The following is a 25500-nucleotide window of genomic DNA, read 5'->3' on the forward strand; positions in this document are numbered from 1 at the left end:
ACCATGCAAGAAAGGGACTTAATGACTTACAGAGAAATAATGATCTAAAGGACACACTGTTCATATCAGTAAAAATAGATATGGAAGAGGAACTGATAGAAAGATTGCGTTGTTGGAAACAGTAAGTATGAAAGTCTGGTGCCCTAGCACACCCTGTTCTCCATATTTAGCTGTCGTGGTTCCAAGTGGTTTCAACACTCACCACCGTCTGACATACTAATCACATACATACATACATACATACATACATACATACATACATACATACATAAATACACACATACATACATAAATACACACATATTTTCTTGTTTAATTTTTATCTGTTTTTAGTGAAATATAAGCTTCATAATGACAAGATCTTATTCTCTGCTGTATTCTCAGCATCATATACAATAGAATGGGAAGGGGGAAATAAAGAAGAAAGGGGGAAGGAAAGAAGTAAATGCTTTCTTTTTCTGTACATCATGATACCAGATCCCTACAATTAGATTGACAAGATACAGATTAACATGTAATGGATTTGGAACATTGTATGTACCCATAAATATCTCAATGGTGATAACATCGCATGGGTTTGTGTCTGGGTTTGTATAGCATCTTAAGAAAGAACAATAATTTTGTAAAGAATTGAAAAGACAAAAGAGGTTTTGTGCTTTGAGGGTCAATACAACACACCATAGAAAAGAAAAAGACGCAAGAAAAATTAATGGAGGACGAGGTGCTTTTGCAAGGCTGGTACCATTGCCCTGACCTAGTCTCCTGCTCTGATTGTCATAAATCACCCTTCTGAGTGTCACCACTGGCATCTGAAATGTCTTCCAATGCCCATGTGCTGAAGACTTGGTTTCCAGTCCATGACAGTGGGAAGAAGTGAAGTCATTGAGTATGTGAACTTGAAGGGAATATTATGGCTTTGGTCACTTCTTCCTCTTCCTCCTCATTTTCTTCTTTTCCTTCTGTCTCAGGTACCATGAGGTGAACACCTTTCTTTTGCTAGATAATGCCCATTACAATGTCTGCCAAACAACCGCAGACTGAAACTTTTGAAACTATGACTTGAAATAAATATTTTCGGAAAGCTGATTGCCTCAAGTACTTTGTCACATGGAGACCTCTGTAATAGCACAATGCAAGATGTCACAGACCTTTTCTTGTTTTCTTGTGCTTTTCCTCAGTTCAACATAATCAAATGTGCAAGACTGGCATAGTTATAAACATGTCCAACCCGTGGCTTTCAGGTCTGTCTTAGTTAGGGTTTTACTACTGTGAAGAGACGCCATGACCAAGGCAATTCTCATACGGAGAACATTTAATTGGGACTGGCTTACAGATTCAGAGGTTCAGTCCATTATCATCCAGGCAGGAATATGGCAACATCCAGGCAGATATGGTGCAAGAGTAGCTGGGAGTTCTACATCTTCATCTGAAAGCTGCTAGCAGAATACTCAATTCCAGGCAGTTAGGATGAGGGTCTTGAAGCCCCCACACACAGTGACACACCTATTCCAACAAGGCTGTACCTTCTCATAGTGCCACTTCCAGGCCTAAGCATATACAAACCATCCCAATGTCCATACAACTGCACGTGACTGAAGATGGCTATGAAAAGGGGTGGGGGTTAAGAAAACAACAAACCTTCTTGAAAATCAGAATTTTGTGGTTTTTTTTTTTTTTGGTATCTTGGTTGCATAGTTCTTAAATGTGAACTTTATAAATGACTACCCTGCGTTACACTGTCTAAAGGTTGGACTACTTACTAGAGCATCACACTATATTCGGAATAGGAGAAGAGGTGGAGAAAGAGAGTACAGCCCATGAGGAATTCCCTAGGGGCAAAACAGTGGCATCTATTTCTCAGTTCGGGTTGTGAAGTCTAGTACTCTCCTCTTCTATTATTTTAAACCTCTGTAAGAGTTGGCTCTGGACACCTGGGTTATGTTAGTGGCACTCTGGGGACTTTAGACGAGCAATAAGAAGTGCCACTGTCCCATGGCCTCCAGGCTTAGATGCTGAAGTGGCTTTGAGTTGCAATCCACAAATGGAGGGTGGTGCTTGGGAGTTCTACGGGCAGCAGGTAAGCATGTTTCAGCCTCTTTTGACTCTGGCACAGACAAAACCAAGCCCTACCTGCCCAAAATGAGCAGAAGAAAGCCAGATTCTGCCAGCGTATTGACCCTGATTTTTGGAAGGTATGGTTTGAAGGTAAAATGTCTCCCAGAGGCAATTGTGCTTGAATACTGACTCCCTGCACGGTGGCTCTGTTTGGGGAAGGTATGGAAATTTAAGGAGATGGAACCTCCCTAAAGGAACTTAGATGCTGGGCGGTGGGACTAGATTATAGATTGTAGGCCTCTTTGCCTCTGGCCTATGCTTCTGGGCTCTGAGCCTCTACGTCTCTCAGCATCCGGGACTGCTTCGATGGGATCAAGTTGTACCTCATGAGCTGGTCTTGCTCTGAGATCACAAACCGATCCTCCTTGAAGCCGTTAGCCACAACAAAACTTTCCTCTCTAAAATTGTGCTCATTGGCTATTTTGGTCACAGTGAGGAAGAAGGTAACTAAAATAGGAAAGCAGGAATGCTGAGAGATAGAGGGACAGAAGGAGGGAGGGAGGGAGGGAGGGAGGGAGGGAGGGAGGGAGGGAGGGAGGGAGAGAGAGAGGGAAGGAGGGAGGTAGCTTTTAAGGACCAGGACTGCAGCAGACTCAGGACAAGGACAAAGTCAGTGAAGTACTCTCTTCAGTCAACCAAATTTCAGAGTGCTCCAAAGCACTTGGCAATCCAGGAAATAAGCTTTTCACACAGCATTTTAATAAATTAAAATTAATGCAGAGCAACCATGATGAACAAATATCCAATTTTAAAACAAAGGCAGAACCATTGCAAATGATTTGTTTTTCCTTTTGCCTCAAGCTCAAACATGGCTCCCCACAGCACTGTGACTGATTCCGACTTTATCTAAAATGTTTATTTTTTTCTTCACTGTGGATATTTTTGCATTAATGTTGATACTTGAAAATAGGTCTCGGGAGACAGCACAGTTTGACAACATGCTTCTCACGTGAATACAACCGTGAGTTCATTTGCCCTCATCCACATAAAAAGTAAATATGGCGTCATGAACCTAGAATCTAGGTACTAGGGAGGAGGAGACAGGATATTCCCTGGGGTTCATTGGCCAGTCAGTCAAATCAGTGAATTGTAGATTCAATGACAGACCCTGTCTCAAAAAATAAGGTCTTTTTTCATTTTTTATTGGTTATTTTAGTTATTTGTTCCAAATGCTATCCCCCTTCCCAGTTTCCGCTCCACAAGCCCCTATCACCTCCCCACTCCTGCTGCCTCTCTGAAGGTGTTCACCCACCCACCTACTCCTGCCTGAGCACCCTAACATTCCTCCACAGAACCAATGGAACCCCCTCCCAGTGATGTCTGATAAGGCCATCCTCTGCTACTTATCCAGCTGGAGCCATGGGTCCCCCCATGTGTAGTCTTTAGTGATTTAGTACCCAGGAGTTCTGGGGGGTCTGGTTGGTTGTTCTTCCTATGGGGCTGCAAACCCCTTCAGCTCCTATAGTCCTTGCCCTAGCTTCTCCAATGGCTGTGTACATCTGCATCTGTATTGGTCTGGATCTAGCAGAGCCTCTCAGAGGACAGCTATACCAGGCCCCTGCCAGTGAGCACGTCTTGGCATCAGCAATAGTGTCTGGATTTGGTATCTGAAGATGGGATGGATCCCTAGGTGGGGCTGTCTCTGGACAGCCTTTCCTTCAGTTTCAATTAGCCAAAAGGAAGCTCAGAATAGCCATGATACAACTCATAGACCATATGAAACCCAAGAAGAAAGATTACACCAAAGTGTGGATGCTACAGTCCTACCCAGAAGGGGGAAGAAAACAATTTCTGAGAAGTAGAGGGAGAGAGGGATCTGGGAGGGAGAGAGGAGGGGGAAGGAAAAAGGGAGGCTGGTTCAGATATGGGAAGGGATGTGGGAGAAGAATGGAGGGTCAGGAATTTGAAAGTAGGTATGTAGCGGTGGGGGAGGAGGAACTGGGGGTAGCCTCCAGAAAGTCCCAGATGCCAGGGATCCAAGAGGTTACCAGAACCAAACAGGGAGGACATTAGCCAAAATAAACAGCAAAGGGGAGATAGAACCTGTAGAGACCATATCCAGTGGATAGGCATGGCCTCCAGCTGAAGGATAGGACTACTTACCCATCTCAAAAATGTTAATCCAGGATTTCTCCTGTCAAAAGGAAATGCAGGAACAAGGAGAGGAGCAAAAAAATAGTGACTGGAAAAAACACCTATTTTTGATTTCAGGTCTACACACACACACACACACACATACACACACACACACACACACACACACTTTGTATTGTATTTGACATACTTCATTAAAATAAGAGAACAAATAAGAAATATTTTATATATATTACAGAGCACTAGCTCATTACAGTGATAGGAAAGCATGAGATCTGCTTTCCGTATGTTCAAATGCAGAGAAGCCAGTGTCTCCATTTTTTTTCTAATTGCTGTGATGAAATGCCCTAACAGAAGCAACTTAATGGAAGACGGGGTTTGTTCTGGCCCCCAGTTCTGAAGGGACACAGTCCATCCTGGAGGGGAAGGCATGGTGACAGGAACAGGAAGCTGATAAGTCACAGTGTATTCATACTCAAGAAATAAAGCATGAACAGGAAGGAGAGCTCCGTTATAAAGCTTGACCATACACACATCTCACCCCCTACACACACACACACACCCATACACATCACACACACTGACCCACTTCCTCCAACAAGGACCCATCTCCTAGACACTCTGCCACCTTCCTGAGCAGCATCTTCAATTGAGGAACCATCAAGTGTTCAAGTGAGGGAGACGATGACGGGAAGATTTGCAGTTAAACCACAACAGCATTGGCAAGTCTGAGAGCCATGGAACTAATGGCGTAAGCTCTAGTCTGAATCTAAGAAAGAGAGTGCGTGGCATCTTTTTGTTTTATCCTGGTCCTCAACACTTTTACTAATGCCTGTGTTGTTGTGATATAGCTCAGTTGACTGAATTCATGCCTACTGTGCACAAGGGTATGGGTTCAGTGGTCAGTACTGCAATAAATAGAAAACTAAATGATGCCTATGCACACTGCAGGTAGAAAAATCTGTTTTATACACTACTTTGTAGCACTACCCCAGACGCACCCAGAAATAATGTCCAGTAAGTGGGCTGGCTTGTTTTTGGTAACATGGTACAAACTAGAGTCACCTGGGAAGACAGAGCCTCAATTGAGTAATTGTCGCCATCACATTTGCCTGTGGACGTGTCTACAAGGCATTTTCTTGATTGCCATAATTCTTCAAATTAACATGGAGGGGTAGGAGAATGAATTCCAGTGGCCTTTTCTCCTGAAATCCTTATAAGTTTTCTAGATCCTACCCATGGTTTTCACTGTATTTTCAAACAACATCATGCATATTTAAGAAAAGGGTGATTCTATTTCAAAGAAAAACAAACTCTGACCCTGTGTTTTATGTGCTTTGAAATGTCCACAGCACCCCAGTTGTTGCAAAATAACCAGTGGGCAAAAGGCGGCTGCAGCAGCACCAATGACTGTCCTTAAATTGCCCCTGTATCCCTTCAGCAAAGAGAGATGAGTCATTGTTATGAGAAAACAAAAGCAAGAACTATAAATGACATGTACAACAAAAGCAAGACGCTCCCGTGAGCAGGCTTCAAATCACCAAGAACAACAAGATACCTGTACTCTCAAGTAAGAGGAAAGGCCGAGGAAAGGCAAAAGACATTTAATGAATGGCCTAGAAGTTGAGTTGTCAGTAGGTGACCATCCATCCCTAAGGGGAAGAATCTACCCTCATCAAGGATAGTGACCAACCCCAAGGGAGAAAATTCAACCTTCTGCATGAACAGTGCCAAGCTCAGGGAGGGAGAGGGGACCATTTTCAGAATGGAAGATGTCTAATCCTAATCTGGTAGAATTTATCTTCAGCTTAGGTGGTACCCAGTTCACCCTCAACATAAGTCCAATGGGAGGGGAGAAGTCTACTATTAAAACGTGTAGGACTTCTTACCAGAGAGAGTAAAGATGCTAAGATTTTAAAAAAGCATTTGGTGTCACCATGGATGATGTCTAGTCTCAAGGGGAAAAGGTCCAACCACAGCATAAATGGTACCTAATCCCAAGTCTACCCTCTACAAGACGGATGGTGCCTATTGCCCACACGAACAAATTGGGAAGTGCCTTTTCAGACTTCAGCTCCTCCACAAACTTTCAGACCCGTATATATATTTAAAGATAAGGAACGCTTCATGGTTCTAAAAGCCATAATTTACATAAAAATGAAGTAATGGATTTTTAATACATTCAATGCCGCCTTAGAAAATTAGGGCAAGTCTTCACACCACAGGAAACTGTTAGGCATTGTGTGGGAATGGAACAGAATAGAGATACCCAGGCAAAAGAGAAGAGCCAGATATCAGTAGTTGGATCTGCCCTGAGGTACAAACACAGCACGCTGGCAACGAAGGATGGGGTTTCTAAAACACTAAGCTAGGAGATTGTCTGTTTCTGTGCTATTTGGGACACTGGAGAACCAGAAACAATGGGGGTTGCTAGTTGACTCGTGTGTCATGTTCTCTTAAGAAATGACGATTCTAGAACATTATTTTTTAATTGGATATTTTATTTATTTACATTAAATGTTATCCCCTTTCTTAGTTTCCCCTCTGGAAACCTCCATCTCATTCCCCATCCCCCTGCTTCTATGAGAGTGCTCCCCCTCAACCACTCCTTCCCACCTCCCTGACCTGGCACTCCCCTACATTGAGCCTTCATAGGACCAATGGCCTCTTCTCCCACTGATGCCTGATAAGGCCATCCTGTGCTACAATATGTGGCAGGAGCCATGGGTCGCTCCATGTGTATTCTTGGGAAGGTGATTTAGGCCCTGAGAGTTCTGAGGTTGGTGGATTGTTGTTGCAGAACATTATTTCTCTAGACAATGGAATCATATAATAAAGACAAGAGCAAACAGCACTGTAAATCTTAATCTTATATTTCTAAGTGAGCTTTGAGAGTTTGGAAACAGTAGAAACCAGGCGATAGTAACTGGGGCTGAGTGATTGACAGAGAAGAGAAAATTATTCAGATCATGGTTTGGAGTCAGAAAATGGGATGCCTGGGTAAGGTTTGAAAAGTGGGCTGAAGACATTTAAGAAAGAATTCAAAGTGAAAGAGGAGTTCGGGATGTAGACGTAAGTAGGACACGGAGAAGAGCAGAGACACATCCTAAAGAAAATGGGAAAAGAGAATTGGAGAAAAGTGAAAAAGAGCTACAAAATGTGTGAACGTGTTGAAAGTGCTGAAGGGAAATGTAAGAATGGTCACTTGGAAACTTGGAACTGTGGTTGGGAGGTTCTCTCTCATACTCAGTTTGAGATTCAGTTGAATATTAAGAGGGACCTTGAACTGGGAATGTCATGAGCAAACTGCCCTCATCAGTGGGTGGAGGCCATTGTAGTAGGAATGGTTTGCTAGCCAGGGAATGGGAGCCCAGCAAAGGGATGATGTCACTCATTTTTCTGTTTCTCTCACACGCTCTTCCATTTTGACAAAGCACAGAAAAGACCCTCCTGAGATGCCAGTGGAGTGCTCTCAAGCCTCAGAGCCTCCGAACCCACAAGCTGAATAAACACCCATGCTCTAAAAATTACCCAGCCCCATGTATTCTGTTATACCAACACAAGATTGATTAAGAGAATAGCATACACCTGGAATAAAAGTCTCCAAAGAAGAAAATCAAAGCAGAGACAACCACTATAAACTGGAAATATCCCAGGCACACAGAAGATCTGGGTGTGTGTTGACAGAACACAGAAGACGCCTTTGAAAATCAGTCCAGAGTAGTCAACAGGAAACATTTTAATAAATCTGTGGGACATACAGAAACGAGAAAAATAAGACAAAAATATTTAAACCAAAGCAAAAGACAGTAAGATGGGCAAAGATTTCTCAGTAGCATTCTCCATAGTGTAATGGAGGAATGCGATAATGTTGAGAGACAAAACGCAGACAAAGGGTTTGCCCCAGAAAAACAGACTTTGGGTTTAAAGTTGCACACAATTAAATTAAATTTTTTAAAATGATTTGAAACTATTATACTGACAGTATTGGGAATGTACATAGGAGCTATGAATATATCCAAAAAAAAAAAATGGTTCTTGAGTACATACAAGTTCCAACTGCATTCACTAGCCAACGTAACTGAATACCCACACTGCCCAAATTGTAGAGCATAAATAGCACTTTTCATTAAAAGAAACCATTCTCTGTTTCCCAGATCCAATTCTCCAGTTTTGTATCCAGAAGAACACCTATGGCGGCCTTCCTTGCCCCCTGTTCCATCTCTTTTGAATCCCATAGACCTCTCCCTTTCCCCACTTGATGCTTTGTCCCAGGCCCCAACCCCAGCAGGAACCACCTGCCAACCCAAGGCAACAAATAGGTCTGAAGTGGAAACTCCTTACCTTCTGTTCCTCCAATCCAAGCCCTACTCTCATTTCCAGCTCTGCGGCAGAAAACCTACTGTAATCTGCTTATTAATCTCTGACCCTATCCACAGTGGATCACAAAGATCTTCTCCAACCTTCCTAACCCAAACTTATCTCATCAACCCAGCTTCCAACACTAGCAGATATACCCTGGAAACACACCAGCTGAGCAGTCCAGGAAAGCAGGATGTCAGAAAATTTCCTACCTGTCAGCACATAGCCACCACAACTTCCTATATCAAAAGGAGGAAGCAGAAACCAAGGAAAAAAAATACTCACCAACAGACACAAAAACAGATGCCGTCACCCAGATCTCTATTTATCCCAAGCCCAGATGTCTAGATTCCAGCATAAAAACACAATCAGTAACAGCCAGGACAATATGTCTTCACTAGAATCCAACAATGTTACCACAGCAGATTCTGAATATTCCAATGTAGCTGGAGCCCAAGGGGGAAAAACTTAAAATAGCATGCACAAAAATGGTAGAGGTCCTTAAAGAGGAATTGAACAGATCTCTTAAAGAAATGCAGAAAAACACAAACAGTATGAAGATATGAGTAAATCCCCTAAAGTAACCCAGGAAAATACAAATAAACAGTGTATGGAAATGAATAAAAATGTTCAAGAATTGATGATGGAAGTAGGATTGATAAAGAAAACCCAAACTGAGGGAATTCTGGGGAGAAGACCTTGGGGAATTTGAACATAAACTACAGAGGCAAGCTTCACACAGAAAATGCAAGAGATGGAGTCTCAGAAATCCAAAAAACAAAGAAAACAAATGAAACCCTTGGGCATTGAAGATGTGATAAAGAAAAATGGATACGTCTATCAAAAAAGTTAAATCTAAAACAAAACACCCAGGAAATTTAGGACACTATGAAAAGATCAAATCTAAGAATGACAGGAATAGAGGAAGAAGAAACCCAGAAAAGGCCCAGAAAATATTTTCAACAAAATCAAAGAAAATTTTCCTAACCTAAAGAATGAGAGGCTTTTAAAGAAGCATAGAGAACACCAAAACAATTTGACCAGAAAAAAAAAAACTCCCCTCATCACATAACAATCAAAACACTAAATGTACAGAACAAAGAAAGAATATTAAAAGCTGCAAGGGAAAATGACTAAGTAATATATAAAGGCCGACCTATTAAATTACACCTGATTTCTCAGTGGAGACTCAAAAGGTCAGAAGGAGAAGGAGGAAAAGGAGAAGGAGAAGGAGAAGGAGAAGGAGAAGGAGAAGGAGAAGGAGAAGGAACCCAGAATTTCTCAAACAACCCTGAACAGTAAAAGAATTATGAGATATCTCACTATTCCTGATCTCAAGAGGTATTACAAAGCTATAGTAATAAAAACATCCTGGTATAGGCATAAGAATAGACATTGATTGATTAAATGGAATTGAAGACCCAGACATAAATCACACACCTATGGGCACCTCATTTTTAATGAAGAAGCCATAAATTTTAAAAAAATGAGAGATATCTTTAATGAATGGTGCTGGTCAAACTGAATGACTTCATGAAGAAGAATGAAAACAAACCCATACCTGTTACTGTGTACAAAACTCAACACCAAATGAATCAAAGACCTCAACATAAAACTAGGTACATTGAACCTGATGAAAGAGAACTTAGGGCATAGCTTTGTACTCATTAGCACAGGAGAGGACTTCCAGAACAGAGTACAGATGGCATGGACAGTAAGATCAACCATTAATTTATGGGATCTCATGAAAAATAAGAAGCTCTTGCATGGCAAAGAACACCTTCGATCAGACAAGTATCAGCCTACAGAATGGGAAGATAAAATATTTATTCCACATCCAATAGAGGGCTAATATCCAAAAGATAGAAAGAACTCAAGAAACTTGATTTTTGAAAACCAAATAACCCAATTTTCAAAGGAGGTACAGGTCTAAACAGAAAATTCTCAGTAGAAGAAACTCTAAGGATGAGAAACACTTGAAGAAATTTCAACATGTTTAGCCATCAGGGAAATAGAAATCGAAATTTCTTTGAGATTCCACTTGGCTCCTGACAGAATCTGTGAGATCAATAACACAAGTGACAGCTCATGTGGTGAGGACGTGAAGCAAGGGAAACACACCTCCATTGCTGGTGGGAGTGCAAACTTGTGCGGCTACGCTGTAAATCATAAAAGCTCCTCAGAAAGACGAGATTCCATCAACTTCAAGATCCACTTATACTACTCTTGTGCATAGACCCAGAGGAAGCTTCATCCTACTGCAAGGACACTTTCTCAGCTATGTCCATTGCTGCTCTTTTCACAATAGGCTGAAATTAGAGACGACACAGAAGAATGGATAAAGACTATGTGGTACATTTACACAATGAAGAACTATTTTTAAAAAAATGGCATCACGAAATTTGCAATCACATGGGTGGAACTAGAAAAAAAAAATCATCCTGAGTGAGGTGACCCAGACCCAGAAAGAAAAATAGAGTACGTATTCACTTATAACTGGATATTAGTCATTAAATAAATGACGACCAAGCTACAATGCATAGGCCCAGAGAAGTTAAGCAAAAAGAAAGACGCTGGGTGGGGGATACATGTATCTCCCTAGGTGACAGAAATCAAATACATTTTATAGGCGGACTGAAGCTGGGAAAAGAGAAGAAATTGGGAGAATGAGGTGGGACGTGGGAGGGGGTGGAATTAAGGGAGAGAAGGAGGGGGAAACACCTGTAATTGAATGCATTTGAGGGATGGCATGGAAACCTCATAAAGTAGAAAGTTCCTATAATATTTCCAAATACTGAGAGAGATTAAATCTCCACTGGTCATCTCTTGTCACCAAACCGAGCTTCCAGTCCTGGGGCTAGGTTTCATCCAACTAAGTTGTTAGCCAAAGGGTTTCCATGGAAATCTCAAAAAACAAAACAAAACAAAACCCCAGGCTGTTGCCAAGATAGTAGGTTGCTCTCCACAAATGGCTGTCCATTAAGACAACATCCACACAACTCAATGATCATGGACAGGTTGAGCTGGTACCTACACAGAACCTTCATCCCCGTTTTCTAGTGACTGTGACACAGAAAAGTACTCTGCCAGCTGCCAAAAGAGCTGTATAAACACCAGCTCAACCACAAAACTTTGATAGGCAATCTGTTCTGCCTTCAAAATACGTTAGGGTAATGGTGGCACAAACCTTAGGCAAGCAACTAGCTAATATCTAGCTTGCCTTAAGGTCCGCTCCACGGAGCCCAAACCTGGCACTGCTTAGGTGACTAAGAACCAGAAAGTAAATAGCCCAGAAACCTAGGGTGAAACCAAATACTACTGGCCTGAAAACAAAACAAAAGCAAAAACGACCCCCAAAGGAACAATAACAAGACTCCTAATCTTATTTTGCTATACCCACAGATCAGTGCCTTCTTCAGCCATCACCAAAGGAGCTTCCTCCTGTAGCGTATGAGAATAGACATGGAGAGTCGCAGCCAGACATTACAGAGAGACACTTTGGAGCTCTAAATGAGTTATCACCATCAAATCCCTTTCCTCAGAGCTCAGGGAACCCCTCTAAAAAGAAGGCAGAAAGACTGGGGGAGACCAAAGAGATAGAGGACACCAGGAGAAGAAGGCCCTCTTAAAACGACGGGGCAAAGTTCCTAAGAGCTCACAGAGACTACAGCAGCAAACACAGGCTTACATAGGGGTCTGCACCAAGTATCCAAATATATATATATATATATATATATATATATATATATATATGTATGTATATATATACTACAGTTGTAAGTTTAATACTTTTATGGGACTTCTAAATGTGTGAATAAGTGGGCCTTTGATTCTTGTGCCTTCTCTTGGGGCTTCTTTACTACTGTGCTTGCTTGGCGTATCCAACTTTAATGCGATGGCTTTTGTTTTATCTCATTACATTTTATTTGGTAAAGAAAGACTGTAACACTGAAAGATTATGTAGTTCTTTATTACAGTCATATGGTAGTCTACAAAAAATGAAGGCTATAGATAAAACCTGTATAAGAGTGTCAACAAAAAGAAAGAAAGAAACAGCTGCTCATATAAGTGACTGCCCTGGGGTCTAGAATAAGAAATGTACAAGGTAAGCCGAAAATATTGTGATGTGTAGAATAAACCTAAGAGACCATGCCAAAAGGACTTCAAGAGCCAAGTTGAAGAATCTCAAATTGGCCAAGAATGGACAATTTAAACATCAAAGAAACTACAGCTATAATTATTTGAAACACATCAAACTCATGTTAGTCCATTAATCAAAGTTGTTTCTAAAAAGAAAGTCATTGGCTTGATGTAGAAGATGCTGGGCACCAACTTGTTATTTTGAAAAAGTCATGAAGGCGCTATAAAATCAAAGTGTTATCTTTATCTTGGCTTACATGTCTTGATTGTAGCCCATAAAGTTTTGGAGTGTTATATGGCTAATATATGAGGGAAAAATTGTAGAATCAGAATATTGTGAAAGTGACAAGTCTTGGTTTTTAATTGAGGATATGTATTTCTTTTATGTTTTTTCTCATACTTTGGATAAATAAAACAAGACACTAAGAAAGCATAACATCATGAGACTTCCAGCTGGACAGTTTGTAGGAAACAGGCCACAGAATGACATTTGGCCTCAGACAAGTGGTGTATTCTTCAAAACCACCATCCATGACAGGAAGTAATCCCTGGGTAAAGGATCTACTTGAGTCCTCTTTTCACCAAAACCTCGGTTCTCAGTACAGGACATGGCAAACACTATCCCCCCTTGTAAACAAAAGGGTTTTATTAGCAGGTATTAGTTAAGTAACCATTTATAAATCAATAACAAATAAATCTGGATCCAGGCAGTCACCGTTAATGGCTGCTGGATATCACAGAGCGCCTCCTGGTGGCAAGATTCAAAGACATTTGGAAAGTATTGCCAGCAAAACTTTGAGTCAGCATTAACGTTCTACTCCTTCCTGGCCAGCTCATGAGAAAGGCAAAGGAGAGAAGCATTTTACAGCAGACACTATGGTGATGCAATCAGAAAATTATAGATATTAACGCTATATGAACAAGAAATCTGGTTCCCTTAATGAGTAACTTAGAGGTGGGAATGTTGAGACATACTTAAAATCACAGCTTTCACAAGATAGAGGCAGGAGAGATGCAATTTAAGGCTAGTCACGAGTAAACTAAATATCAATAGATTAAAAGAATATGAGATGGGCTGGGGATTTAGCTCAGTGGTAGAGCGCTTACCTAGGAAGCACAAAGCCCTGGGTTCGGTCCCCAGCTCCGAAAAAAAAAAAAAAAGAATATGAGATATGTCAATAAATTCCACAGACCTTATTTGGATCTCAATTCAAACAAGCCAATTTTTTAAAATTGAAACAGAGCCAGACAAATTTGAACACTATGTAAAGAGCATCTAAAATTAAGAAATTGAGTCTGGGGAGATAGCTTAGTTTGTAAAGCGCTTGTCATGATTTGATCCCCAGCATCCATGTAAACATCTGAGCATGATGCATGTGCTTGTAATGCAACCACTAGGGAGGCAAATACAGAATGATCCTTGGGGCTCACCAGCCAGCCTGCCTACTCTAATTGGGGAACCCCAAAACCCAGTGAGAAACATCTCAAAAGACAATGTGGGTGAAACTTGAAAATGACAACTGAGGTTGACTTCTGGCTTGCACATGCAACTACACACACACACACACACACACACACACACACACACACACACACCATGCACAAAAATTAAATTATTTTTAGTGTGTTTAGGTTTAGTAATGACTTTTCAGTTATATTTCTTATGCTTTAAGTATGCATACTAATACACTTTGGACCAAAACATAAATGAAAGATTTGAGTTATTGCAAAGTTTGCCCGACCCCCAAAACAAAGGCCAGCAATGAGCCAAAATTGCTCTTGAGTTTGCAATGGTTAATAACAAGCGATGAAATGTGGGGTTTGTTATACTATCCTCTATGATCAAAATGTTGCTTAAAATTTTACATCAGGAGGCCTGTGCTGGTTAGTTGTGGTTTTGTATTGTTTTTTGTTTTGTTTGTTTTGTTTTGTTTTGTTTTTTGTCAATTTGACACCAACTAGAGACACCTGGGAAAGAGAACTTCACCTGAAGAACTGACTCTATCAGTTTGGCCTATGGGTATATCAGTGGGGTGTTGTCTTGATTAATGATCGATGGAATAGCCTGGCCCACTGTGGGCGGCATCACCCCTAGGAAGGTGATCATAGTCTGCATAAGATAAATAGCTGAACCTGAGCCTGGAAGCAAGCCAGGACGCAGTGTTCTATCTCTGTCACTGCTTCAGTTCCTACCTCCAGTTTCCTGCCTTACCTTCCTACTTGGGTTTGCCTCCATGAGGGACTGTGATTGGGATGTATAAACCAAAAAAACCATTTTCTCCCCAAGTTGCTCTGGGCCAGAGTGGTTTATCACAGCAACAGAAAGCAAACTAAGTACAACGTTTTAAGCCCACACATTCATGTCCCCACTTGATTATTCATGGTTTGCCTCTGCCGGTCCACCTATAATGAGCATGTTAGATTAATGGTCTGGGTCACCAAGCTATTTGAAAATGAACCCCACATTGGGGGGATAAATCACACTGTAACTGTGACATATTTCCCTTGATGGTGTTGTATATCATTTGTCAATGAATGTTAATAAACGCTAGGTGGCATGGCGATTACTTTATACTAAATGGGCAAAAGAGAAAACCGATTATCTCACTGACATGAGTAAAACTATCTGTCAACCTTGGGGCATGATGACATCACTTTTGAAATTATGTCATTTCGTAATAGATGAAGGTATCTTCTTTTCATTTCACAATTACAGTGTTGCCTATACATTACAGTTCACCTGAACCTAATCTTTCAAAATTTTGTTTACATGCTAACAATTATTCTTGCATTTGCTCATCTTCTAATATTTTATGACATGGCTGTGGATGAAAACATCTTTTTCATTTTTAAATTACAGTCTTGCCTACCTATGACTATGTAAACTTATTTCTTAAGCTTGTTTGTATATAAAAATATTTGCTTTTGCATGTGTTCATTTCCCAACATTTTATAACATGGCTGCACTCTGACAGAATAAAACTGAAATTGAATTCTGCACAGTTATGTAGGGAGGAGAATTTTGTATTCTTCAATCAAGACTCACACAAAATATTCCAATGCTATAAAAATTAATATGAAGTAGCCCTGAGTCTTTCTCTAATATCTGCATGTTGCTTCCCGCTTCTAACTCTTGTGTCATTAATTGGTCCCAACTCATATGTTAGTGTTCCTTCCAGCCGACTTTTTCATTACCAAAATAATATATCATTCTATTTTTATAGTCCATGACTAATTTAGGAAAGCACTGAGATTTTAATTAATGGCTTTTGATTTAAATATTCTAACAAGCACATTATTTTAAACAACAAAAATAAATAAATACAACTTAGACTCCGGGGATACTGTAGAAAAAACAGTGCAAATATTTGGCTGTCTAGAGATTCACTCTGCTTGGTGGTATTGGCCCACTTTTTTCATTTCGCTGGCGTTTCAGTATACTTCATTCAATCCTTCATTAACTAAATATCTAGGTACTTCCCACGTGAGTGTATTCGGGCAGATGCTAAGAATACAGAGGTGAGCACCGCACTGAATCTCCACAGAGGGACCTGAGGGAGAAATCTTTAAGAGCTGGCGGCAGGCAGAGGCGTTAGGAGCAAAGGTAAATTCGGTGGTGTTCAGGAAGAGAGCCAGTGTACCGTGGAGAAGCATGGTTTAGAATAAAGAAGAAATAAAAGACAGTGGAGAGGCACATCACAGTATGGTGAGGTTGAATTGGATGACCCGTTAGATCCTTCCACACACATAATTGCATAGCAGTGGCATCAGAAGATCTTGGCTTCACCATTTGCCATTTCCATGATTATTTGTAGACTCTTTTCTTCTCTAAATCTTGTGCCCTAATCCATCAAACAGTGGTGTTTACGTAAGACGATACACTCAAAGCCTGTGCTTGGCATTCCCTACCTAAACAGCGACGGTTAATATTTGCTTTTGCATTTCCCTTCTCGAAACATCGCCTGTCTGTGTTCTTATTTTTATTCCAGCAAAAGCCCTAAGAGTGACTTGGGAGATATATAACAGCCTTTATCACTTTTGTATTTACAAAAAAGGAGACTCAAACTCAAACAGGATGCATCTGACACGATCGCAGAATCCCTCCGACCTCCCATTCAGCCCTCTATTGACCATCACACAGGATTCTATTTTAGCTTCCGTTTGAACAAGCAAGAAGCTTCATCCCCTACTGGGGACTTGTACAGATTTGTTCATCTCGCACCTCGAGATGTCAGGTTCCCCTTTGGGTTTTTCCTACTCTTCCAAAGGATCGATCTTAAACAGAAGCACTTTCTCTCCTGCTAAGCCTTGTGTTTGGGAGGTTCAAGGTTATGAATGTCCTGCCAGTCAACCTGTTTGAATGAAGACCTGTAAGTGTTTTTAATCATTTTTATGTGCACTAAAGTCTCTCCCCTATCTTTCTTCCATTATTTTGGATTTTTCTGAAATAAAGCTTTCTCTACAAGCTGTTTCTCAGGAAATCCTAAAAGCTTCTGGTAGAAACTGCCTCAATGGGATAGCATACCTCAGATAAAAAGTCACACCATCTTAGTCTGTAAGTTCATCCTCTCTTGAAAATTCAGACACAAAGCCATGCCTAGCCTACTTTTTACTTGAATTGCAAATAATAAAGAGAACTAAAAAATCTTTCATGGCCTTAGGAGAATGAGAGGAAGGTGATGGCTCTCTGGGCACTCAGTGTAACAGTCTCTCCTCCATTTAAACATTTTAGAGCCGACCTCTCTGCTAGCTAAAAATGTCAGGACAGGGCTTCCAGGCTCTAGCTGTCATACACCCAGGTGTATAACACCATCTTAATTTTCTCCCAGACAGTTCCTGTGTGATCCGGAAGGAACACAAAGACGTTTCCTTTCTCGCAGTCATTGGAAAGTGATGCTCAATGATTTTCTGTAACTGTTAAGGAAATTTAAATGCACTTTAATTTATTTACTGAGGTTCATTCTCTTCTTTGTATATGCCAGATTCTCCTACTACCCAAACAAAGGATCTTTTTCTTAATTCTCTGAATCCTAGTTGGGTTGGGAAAATGCTTGTAACCTGTGCCTTGTGCCTACACCCTTGGCTCTATGGACCCCCCTCTGAGCACTGATTTCCCTCCCTAAGCTATGGCAGTGGCATCCTACTTTAAGTACTTAGCATAGCTCCCTGCATGTGCTAGGCAGGAGCAGAGAAAATGTAAATCAAACTGAATTCTCTGATCTCAAACCGGAAGGACTGTATGTACCGAAAAGGTGACGCCAGGAAGAATAATGCATTCCTTTGAAGCCTTAGAGAAGGAGGAAAAAAATATTAACAATGAGAGTGTATTTCAAATTATGGATCTCAGAATCCTAAGTTCTTAATTCAAGCCATAAACACAGGCACCAAATTGTTCTTGCTACAAAAGGAAAGAGAGTGAGATGGGAGAGAGTATATGCTGATGGTTTGGGTTGTTTTTATGATGGGAGAAACCTGTCTCTCATGGAATTCAGACTGCTGCATGTAGCAGAGTCATTACAGCTCAGCAAGTGTAAGTCTGTCAAAGGTCTCACTTTAAGTGTGTTTCCCTGAAAATTATCTCCGGCCATTTGTCTTGAACAGTTTTTTTCCCCCAAAATAAGCTCTTTGCTGAAAAAAAATGGACAAAAGGGAAAAGAACTGAATATTGATGCAAGGCATCAAAACCAACAAGAGATTCCCAGAATAGACAAGAACACAAAGCTTGGCTTGTAGGTTCCCTAACTACTTGGGGAACTAGGAATGATTTATTTTATAAAGAGAAAATTGCAGCCTGGGTAACACTATCATTGGACTCTTTGTTACAAATCAATCAGTTAAGCCAGGTGGTCCTTTACAACTTTTCAGTGTTATGGTTTTAATCAAAGACCACCAGGCAATGTAATCATTAAAAGATAAGCCATGGTGTAAAGTCACTGGGAGAGTGTCCTTGAAGGAGATATTGAGACGCTAGCCCCCTCTCTGTCTCTCTTAGCTTCCTAGCTGCTGAGAGATAAACAATGCTCCCCCTGCCCATGGTACACTGCACCATGACAGGGTCCAAGCAACCCTGTCATGAAACTACCGAAACTGTGAACCAAAGTAAACACTGATTCCTTACAAGAGGTTCATCTTAGGATGTTTCCAGGTTATCCATGGAAATTTAATACATAATAGGATATGTTAAATAGGCACATAATGAAAGATCTATAAGCTTCCCAGAAATATCTCCTAACATGTTTTATAACTGCTGATACTGGGCATGGTGGGTCAGATCTTTAACTCTACCACTCAGGAGGCAGAGGCAGCAGATCTCCGAGTTATCTGTGATATATGATTCAGGACTCACAGTCCTTTGATTCCTCCTGTCTCTTGTCCCATGAGAAAGTGAATTTTGGAGCATCTTGAGTTTCCCTTTTTGCACTGGCCACCTGGATGCTGAGTGTCAATCTGTGGCTTAATTTAATAAAGAGTCATTCTAGCAACATTTTTTAAAACCTCAAATATTATGTCATCTTAAAGGCAATGTTAAGTAACTGAGCTAAGACTAAACTCAATTATCTCTGCAGCCTAATCTCCAAATATGCTAAGAAGTGGAGATTAATCACAGGAAAGCAGTGCTTTGAGGCTGAAGGATACAGGCCTTAAACTGAAAAGGTTTGGGGTGGGAAGTGGTAAAGCAAGACATTGTGGAGGCAACAAAAGGAAGGGAAGTTTGTTTTGTCATTATAAAATGCAATATTCCTAATCACTAATAAGTCAATTTTCTTAAAATTAACCAGTCTGGGAAGCATACCAAGAAAGGAGGCCAATTAGAGTTAGTTCTCTGTGCTTTTTAAGCGTCTTGTAGCTGGTCTTACTAGTACACTCACATTTGTTCTGGTCTTGACCTTTAGTTTTAAGACTATGGCCACATTATATATTGCTTTTAAGCCAGTTGCGAATCTTTATAGAATAAATAATGGCAAGAACTTATAAATAATTCTAGCTGCTAGAGAATGCAGTTGAGGTAGAGCCTTTCAAGAAGAGTAAATCTCAGACCAGGAAAAGAATAGGAAAATAGATCAGAAGTGAAATAGCACCGTGCTTAATAACTGTCCACTCGGAGTTTGCAGCAGACTTACCGCACAGTAATCCATCTAGTCTCCTGAAATTAATTATCTGTCTTAAACACAGATTAGATCGCATTACTTACCTAATTTACATAATCATATTGCTTATGTAATTATCTGTCTTAAACAAAGATGAGATCATTTTGTTTTTTTCTGCTCAGGAACCATAGCAGCCGCTGTCGCAGAGTGAAGTCCAAGTTCCTGAACGTCACATTCAAAGACCTCAGAGAAAGCTATCTCACCAGGCAGACTTTAACTCTTTCCCACCTCCAACCATTACCCCACCCACCGAGAGTTCCTGGATATACCCTACCCTGTGTCCCATTTTCAAGTCTTTTCCCTCCCTTCATTCTCAACCATACAAAAACAACCCTTGTTGACTTTCTTTCTCTAATGCAGCGTGCTTCCCAGCCTTGGTTGATTGTAAGGCAACTTGTTAGTAGCAACAAGTAGAGTTTATGGCATTGGAAACCTTCTTGGCCTGGTGGCAAAAAGCCCTGGAAGGCCAACTGTCCAGGAGTCTGAAGCAGGAGGATCACAGGTTCAAGGCTTCTCCTTAACTTAATCAGATTCTGTTTCAAAAGAAAAAGCAAAGAGAGTGTGGGGGTACAGCTCAGCAGAGAGTAGTTGCCCGGTGGGGTGGTCAGCTGTGCCACCAGCTCTGCCACCAGCCATGCAGGAGGCCAGTGGTTCAAGCCCCAGCACAGCAAAGAGAAAATGAAATGAGAACCTAAAGCATGAGGCAATGGCGTGGAGGTCACTGAGTGACACTGGGTGAGTGGACTTAAGCAGTGGTCTCAACCTGTGTGTCCTGATCCCTCTAGGACTACATATTAGATATTTACATTATGATTCATAAAAGTAGCAAAACTACAGTTGTGAACTGGCAGCAAAGATAATTTTATGGCTGGGGGTCACCACATGAGGAAATGTATTAAAGGCTTGCAGCATTAGGAAGGTTAAGAACCACCTGTCTAAGAAGACTTAGTGGAACACTGAAATGTATGGGGAGGTATTTAGTAGGGAATTAGAGAGAATCCGGGGAACTGCTCTAAGAAAATGGAAGATTAAAACAAACAAACAAAACCTTTATAACCAGTAGTAGAAAGTTGGGCCAAGTTTTCACATGTGGTAATGCAAAAAAAACCCTAAAAAGCATTCCTCGGGAATTTGATGACCTACTTAAACAGATTTTCCTGTGAAATATTAAAAGAGCCACCTGCCTCCTTGCTGCCTATGATAAAAACACAAAAGTAGTCAATTGTGCTAAAATACAAACTGTTTAGTTTGCAAGCAAAAGCTTAGGAATTAAGAAAAGAGGCAGATACTGCTGGGTGCAAAATAAAACTGCTTCTAATTCCTCTTATGTTCAAAGCAGAGAGGAAAGGTTTAAATGTGAGATCCCACCTGAAATGGGAGTTAGGAGAGCATTTGTTACATCCTCAGAAATATACAAACCAATGCCTTCTGGGATCTCACAGACGTAAACAAAGAGTTCACAGGGACTAGAGAGCAGCCTCAGTGGTTTGGTGTTTGCTACTTTTCTAGAGGACCAGTGTTTACTTCCTAAAGATATGTCACACAGCTACCAACCACCTGTATGTAACTCTAGCTTAATAATTGTGTGCGTGTGTGTGTATATGTGCATGTATGTGCATATACTGTATATATGAATGTGTACATATGTATCTGTATGTGGGTACATGTGCATATTGTGCGTTTGTGTATAAGTGTGTGACTCTGTGTATGTGTGTGAGAGTGTATATGTATGAGTATATATGTGTGTATATATATTGTATATGTGTGTATATATGTATGTATGTGCATGTGTATATGTGAGTATATATGTGTGTATGTATATATGTAATGTATGTAAGTTTATGTGCATATGTGTGTGAGTGTAGATGTGTGTATATTGTATATGTGTATATGAATATGTATATATGTATGTATGTATATGTATGTATGTATATGTGTATATGTGTATGTTTCTGTGTGAGTGTGTTATGTGTGTGAGCATGTATGCGTGTACACACAATTGCAGAAGGGTAGGAGGTATGTCTATGGAGTCCAGAAGAGGGCATCAGATCCCTCTGGAACTGAACTAACCGGTGATTCTGAACCTTGACATGGATGCTGGAAACCGAACTCTGGTCACCAAACTCTACCATTCAGGAAAAGCGGCAAGTGCCTTTAACTGTTGAACCAGCTCCCTGACATCAGTCCATGAAATTGTAAGGGAATTCTATTGACAGAAGTGTGTCAATTTCTCCTAAGAGGGACAGAAGCAATACATGAAACATTTGCCCTAGATCCACAACTACTGTGAGCAGAAACTAAAATCACCCATTTGCAAACATGGATCAAGTCTGTGGAAAAGAAAGACTACCTTGAAGGTAGTCAGGACCCGGAGATGCAAACTCAGAGAACAGAGCTGAGCTCTACTAGGGTAGCAGCATTGTGCCCCACTGATTCTTAGAACTGTATCACTAGTGCATCGTTAGTTACTGTTCTTGTCACTGTCACAGAAAGACACTTATACCACAAAAGCTTTAGGTTTTTTGGCCTGTGATGTCAGTTTATAACACTGGGGAATGAATGTTGGATGAAAGGGCCTTCTTATGAAGGGAACACATGAGAGACTTCTTACATCTTACTAGACCAGGAATAAAGAACATGGGCCAGACCAAGAGGATGACAATATCCAGAGGCCCTCCTTTGGTGACCTACGTCTACTACTCATGTCTCACCTCCTAAAAGTTCCATAGACTTCAAAGTAGCACCACAGGATAGTACCAGGCATTCATAACATGAGCCTGTGGTAGCCAAATCAGGCCCAAACCACAGCTCCTAGAGATTGTGGTGTGCCTCTGGGGTTCATAGATAACAATTAAGATGTGCCCATCTCGTCTGTGAGAGCAAGGCACGCCATTTCTTTCTTTATCTCACAGGTCCCCAGCTAAGGACCTGAACTTGAACTGGCTGAGTCACCAGCAGACTTGAGCCAACAATAATGATAACATCCTAGATCTCAAGCTTTAGTCTGGTGGGTCATAAATGTCACTTTTAGGAGCCCCTAGGATGAGACGAGTGCTTTGTGTGACATAGGTTGTATCTATTCTAAAACAAGTCAGCAAACGATTCCACCCTCTCCCTTCAAGTGGTGTGATCTCTGTTCTCAGTTCACCCTAGCCCCCTTTGAAAGCGCACACACAAGTGTACACGTGTGTGCAGGTGTTCACACACAGACACACACGCACACTCCACACATGCACATGCACATGCACAGGCACAGCCAATTCTGCTGTGACAAACAGAATGCATTTCAAGCAATTACAGATTGTAAGTATCGCTACAAGACACTGAGACAATTCATAAAACCCAGTACACTTCACCCTGTCATGTAGAACATTCACTCTGGAAGATCTGGGGACTGTCATGCTGAGAGGAAGTTCATATGACACGGAAAATCCACATATAAATGTCCCATTCAAAATTCCTCTGTGCCAGTCAATGTCACCCTTCAGACATGAATAGAGTCAGTTCCGGGTGACTTGAGCCCTGGCGCTCTCAAGTAGCTCCTGGTGAGACAATAATTTGTGCGTCATACACAGAGCACTTCCCAGGGGTCTAAGTTTTACACACTGCTGTGAGTATGGTGGGTGTGGTTATAGTGAACTGCCGAATGAAGGAGTTGTTGTGTTAAACAGCAGCAGTAGTTGGGTCAGCACCTAGGAGATTATTGTGAGGATTAAATAAAACGTGTATGTAAGGCTGAGGGTGTGGCAATCAGCAAAATGAATGTTCAAAATCTAGGCTTTTTTGTTTATTTTGTTTTCCTTAAAATATCTGGCATGGCACAAGAGTTTGCAAGAGATGCTTTATCTAGACTTGTGGACTTGAGGGGGTGGCAGAGGTGGGCAAGAAGAGAGTGAGATTCTAGAGAGAAGGCAACCTCATTTGCATGTCGGGAGAAGGTTTTCAGTGTTCCATAGAAGGGAAGTCTCTTCTGTTATGATCTATCACATTCTGATATTGGAGAAAACCAGACTGTATCATTTTTTTTGGTTCTTGCCTTCACAGCTGTCTTTGGAGCAAAGCTGCAAATTTTGAATGGTTCGAGTGATAATTAATTGAGGAAATGAGAGACCATGCCCAGCAATTGGGGTGAATACCAAAGGGGCCACATGTGTCCCATCTTCCAAGGCATCTCCACAGTAGGAGAGGTTGTTTCAATCCTCTCCCCTTGGCTATTCCCTATGCTCCAGCTTACTCTATCATCCAGTGCCATCCCTGTCATTCTCAGCCTATCACTGTCACCAAGTCTCATCTTTAAAAACCAATACTTGGAGGAAATTTTTGTTGTTTTTATGGAATCTAATATTTTTCTGAGGGAAAAAATCTCCTAGAATTTGGGGGAAGGTGGACCATACTTAAGAAACAAATAAATTCATTTAATTTTTTTTTTAAAAAGAAACACTTTAAATTACAAGGCACATTGGATCAGAAAATCACAAAGCCCTTTCATAAGTTTTCCCATGCTAGGTCACAGTCTATTCAAGAGACATGGGGAGGGGCAAATGATCCTTGCTGGTTCCTACCTATGGAGGCATCGCTTCACATGGGAATGGTGGGGGAGGGGTGAATTTGCTAGTCTCATCTTACTTAGGAGGTATTTATTTGTATAGTCTGAGCTCAACCAGTAAGCACACATTCATTTGCATCTGATAAATGGTTAATACTCCATTTTGATTCTGGAAACCCTGCCAACTCTTAGTTCCTTTTGGATAAAGATCTTTCTGGCTCTGTTCCTCTACTTGGGAATGTTTAACGACCTTCTATGTCAGTTCACGTTTTACTTACTTTTACGTTATTAAAACAAAATATCCTAGAGTAATAACTCATTAGAAGAACAATTTGCTTTGGGTCGTGGATTCAGAGTTGCTATCCATCATGATGGGGAAGGCATGCTGGAGGGCTCCTGTGGTGATGCTGTGCACATGACAACAGACCAAGGCAGAGAGAGACCTAGGTTGGAACAGGATCTGGGCTATAACCTTAAAAGGCCCAACCTTAATAACCTACTTCTCCATATTTCCATTTCCACAGCCTCTCAAATGGCCCATTAACTGGAAAACAAGTACTTACAACATGAACCTTCGGGAATTATCTCGGTTTGACCATAACTGTCAGTTTTCCATTACTAGAGCAAAATACCTGAGATTGTCAATTTATAGGGAGTGAAGGTTATCTTGATTCCCAGATGCGTGAGGCAGGGTTCTGAGGAGGAACAGAAGTGGTAGAGTGTGTGTGTGTGTGATGTAAAAGAGTGTTTATTAGATTGGTTTGCAGGACAGGAGATGGGTAGTTCAAAACATGGCTGTCTGAACATCAGAAAAGCTGAGAAGCAAGGAGCGGCTGGGTCCATGGCTTAGATCCTCAACAGTCACAACCCAGCCCTAAGGCCCAGAGCTCCCTGCTCAGTCACTGCTTCTGAGTCAGCATCGGGAGAGCTGAAGTGGCTGGGGTGTGGAGTCAGTGGAGAATGGCTACAGGATGCACAGCTCAGGGAGAGGAGGCAAAAGCTTGCAGGCACGCATCACTCTCTCCTTCATGCCTGTTTAAGGTACCGTCTACCGTGAGAGTGAGTCCTACCCCTCAGTAGGTGGATCTGGATTGG

The 25500-nt window shown here is 41.2% G+C and overlaps 1 protein-coding gene across 1 annotated transcript in view; it reads right to left on the minus strand.

Moving 5' to 3' along the window:
* St8sia6 (ST8 alpha-N-acetyl-neuraminide alpha-2,8-sialyltransferase 6) overlaps nt 1–8998 on the minus strand; it is a 198105-nt gene extending 189107 nt beyond the window's left edge. Inside the window, exon 1 of the mRNA XM_063276253.1 lies at nt 8554–8998. The gene's annotated coding sequence lies outside the window, so the exon portion shown is untranslated. The remainder of the gene's footprint in view (nt 1–8553) is intronic.
* Between the last annotated feature and the right edge of the window lie 16502 nt (nt 8999–25500).

Source organism: Rattus norvegicus, chromosome 17 (genome assembly GCF_036323735.1).
Source record: "Rattus norvegicus strain BN/NHsdMcwi chromosome 17, GRCr8, whole genome shotgun sequence".
NCBI lineage: Eukaryota > Metazoa > Chordata > Mammalia > Rodentia > Muridae > Rattus > Rattus norvegicus.